Source organism: Myotis myotis, unplaced genomic scaffold (assembly GCF_014108235.1).
Source record: "Myotis myotis isolate mMyoMyo1 unplaced genomic scaffold, mMyoMyo1.p scaffold_m19_p_1, whole genome shotgun sequence".
NCBI classification, from domain to species: domain Eukaryota; kingdom Metazoa; phylum Chordata; class Mammalia; order Chiroptera; family Vespertilionidae; genus Myotis; species Myotis myotis.
The window spans coordinates 147,722,601-147,726,251 of record NW_023416313.1 but is presented as its reverse complement, the minus strand read 5'-3'; positions in this window follow the sequence as shown (position 1 = coordinate 147,726,251).

Here is a 3,651-nt window from a genome sequence, read left to right as displayed (position 1 = left end):
CATGGTGGAGCCAAAGAAGTGCAGTTGGGCAGAGAGAACAGTCAATGAGGATGAAGAACCATGCAGGCAGGCCGACCAGGAGAAGTGAGCATATGTGAAATCAGAGTTGAAAACAGAGAGAGGCAAGGAAATTAGAACACACAGCAAGAAGGAAGAGCAAAGGGGAGAGACAAAGAAGTATGACAAGGACTAAGCGGCAAAATAAAACCAGGCAAAGAGAGGGAGGTTATCAGAAGAGGGAGAAAGATGGAGACAGGGTGGGGAGGACATAGGCAGCAGGAGATGACGGATGCAGGAGAGAAATGCAGATGGGAGAAGAAAAGAGGTTTCTGGTTCTTTTCAGGGGGACCTCCTCTCTGACAGTGGGAACGTCCCAGGGCTGGAGAAAGGCAGTGCTAGCCGTACCTCGGGCCTCCCACCCCACCGACCTGCACCCATTCCCCAGGGAAGGCAGAGTCTCTCAGGTGGGAGCTCTGGAGGTGAGCCACAGAGCCCCCACCCAACCCCGCTCTTACCTGGTTCAAAGGAGTGTCTGTCTGTCCTCGCAGCTCTTTGCTCTTTTTATATCCCGCTGCCCCCACCCCCTTCCTAAATTTGGAGTCCTTCCGGAGGGACCCTCCCTCCCACCTCCCTCCTCTGCTGGCTCCTCCTCCCTTGATCCTTTGGCTCCGGAGGTGACAGAAGGACAACCGGGCCTCCAGATTTGCCCATGAAAGGCCTGCTACCCCAGCTCCTCTGGCTCCAGGGCCTTTTTTTAGTCCTTGGGCACATTCCTCCTCTCCAAAGGGCTGATGGGCAGATAGTGGGAAGACACGACCTTCTCACACCACCTCCCCCGCCCCACCAGGCCCTTACCTTGGTTATTTTTAACCTGAAGGGTGAGTTGAGCACATTGGGTGAGGGTCACCTTCTCTTGTAGCCCAGATGCTTGTCCTCTGCCTCCCAGCCACAGCTCCCCTCATCTTTGTCACCCTCTCACACCACCACAGGCGGAGGGCACCTCTCCCTCTGCCCTGGAGTCCTACAGAGCTAGGGACTGGGAGCTGGAGCCAGGATACCCAGGCGGGGGTCTACTGCTTGGCTCCATGACCTCTGTGCTGCCCTCTCAGCATGAAGGCTGTGTCCTGTTTCCTTCTGCTCCCCAAGTTTTTACACAGGTGTCCTCCCGGGCACTTAAGACTGTGCTGCCCTGAGGACACATCTGGAGCCCCCGGCCCTCCTCTGATGCTCCTGTTACAGTGCCCACTGTCCAGCCTCTCAAACAGAGGAAGGGGTTCCTTCATGCACCTCAGCAGATCTGTATGCAGACTCGCCAATGACCTTACACGTGGACTTGACTACCACACCCATTCTTAGCCGCACACATGCAGAATTTTCACACTTGTAAACTGAAGCTTGCAAATTTTCTTACTTGCCGTTGTGCACACTGACACACACATTTGTACACCCACATTTGCACACATAAGCTCTTGCCCTCCCACTACCACCCTCTGCTCCTGGTGGGGGGCAGCGAGGCGATGGGGAGAGTCAGGAGGCATTAATCCCTGGGGCCTGATGGAAGAGGGGATGGGGTGGGGGGCTGCTCCCTTCCGCCTCTCTGGACTGCCAGGGAGTACAGGTGCTGCCCAGGCTGACTGGGGCCTGGCAGGCCTGGGGATTTGCACCAGTTGGGCCCTCGGCTCTGCGTTGCCTGGGGTGGGGGTGGGGTGAAGCTCTGCAGTCTGCCACCCCCTCCCAGGTAGAACTCTGGTGTCCCTTCCAACCCTCTTGAGGCTCATACTCACATGCCTTCCTTCGTGGTGTCCCCAAGTGCCCCGGACCCTCAAGGCCCCCTCCCCAACCTCCACAGAGGCCTCCCCTCAGAGGCAGGAGGTGTCAGGTCTTCCACAGCCGTGCCTGTCATGACTAAGTGGACATTGTGTTCAGAAAACAAAGCCAGCCTCCCCTGCTCTGGCTTCCCCACACTCTCACACCCAGGAATATTCTCCCAGCCCCACCCCGGCCCATCTACTGTCACCTCTCAATATAGCTCAAGTGTGGAGGTGGGTAGGACATACAGGAGTCACCTTCTCTGGGTAGGACAGCTTTCCATTAAATATGTGGCTTCTCTCCCAAGGTCCCCAACTCCCTAGGACCCTCCACTGCCCCATTATCAGACTCAGGAATACACAGCTGTCTCCAGAGGACTTATATCCTATATCCAGTGTCCTGTAAGTCAACGCCACATGCCCATCTCCTGCAGGTGCATACGTCAAATCGTTACCCCCAGGGGATACAGGCCACCTGTCCCTCACTCTAGGTCACTTGAGGCTCCATTGTGCAAGCTGGGGGGGGTTAGCCCTTGGCTCAGTGCGTCACTGCCTGCTTCCCATGTCCCTGGGGACATGATAAGGGGCTGAGAACAGCAGGTCAGGCTGGGTCAGGTCCAGGTGACAAAGACAAGGCTTTGTCCTCGGGAAACCCTGTGTTCTGAGCAGACCAAACTCGATGTAGGTGGAGGAGGGGGTGAGTGGGGTGGGGTGGGGGGGCAAGCAGTTCTCACTCTCTCCTATGGAAGGAGGGGGAGGGAAGGGGTTAACTTGGTTCCAGGGCTCTGCCCCTCTGTGGTCTGGTTTGCCCTCTTCCTTTCTTAGGCCCCTTCCACCCCCCTGGCTCTCACATCCAAACCTGCTCTCCATCCTCCCTCAGCTGCTTCCCAAAGCAGCTCCTCATTCTGCTGGAAGTCCTGGAGTGCGGGGCACGGGATGGAGACTCCTGCCACAGGTAGGGGATGAGGAGGTAGGGCCAGTCTCCTTGGCACCAGGTAGGGTCTCTGCCTGGCTCCTTGTGTCTGCCTGCCTCTGTGTTTGACCATCCTTTCCCTCTGCCTTGTTCCATTTCTCAGAGTCATATCTGGCCTCTGCCATGTTTCTGCCCTTCTTGGGGTCTGACATGCGTACATTTCATGAGTCTCTGCCTTCTCTAAGCCTGACCTCTGCTTGCCCTCTGTCATATCTGCCTCTACGACTTCCTCCAGCATCTTCGATGACCTCTCTCCAATCTCACTGTTCTCCTCATCTTTCCTGATTTTCTTTGCATCTGAAGGTGACCCAGGATTCTTTCCTTTGTCCGGGATCACCCCCCCAGCTCTTCCGGCTCCTCTATCCCAGGATCACCCTCTCCTCTCCTCTCCCACCCCCTATCAGCACCCTCCCCTCCTGTGACTCAGCTGCCAGTTCCCTCTCACACCCACTGTCCCTGCCGTTCTCTCAGCGTCCAGTTCCTGCTCTGTCTTCTGCTGTGGGAGCTTAGATTCTCTGGGTGTCCCTCTCTTTTCTCTACCGACCTCCTCATTGCCCTCCAAGTCCTTCCGAGGAAGAGGAGTGTCTTAGGGTGGGAGAATGGAGAAAGGTGCCAGGAGAAAGGTGGGAGGGCCTGTGGATCGTTTCTCCTTACTTCCAGCATCTTTTCTTTTTGTTGGCTTTCCTGGTCCTCCTGACCCCCAGTTCCCGCTCTCTCCACTGTCACCTCCTCAGGTCTTTCCTTTTCCCTTTCCCCCCTCTCCCTTCCCCTCCTGTAATCAGACACTGGCATCCCTCCTTCCTGGGATGGGCCCTTGACCTCCCTCTGACTGTTGTCTTCAAAGCTCAGAGGTTGGAAAGGAGCAGGAGG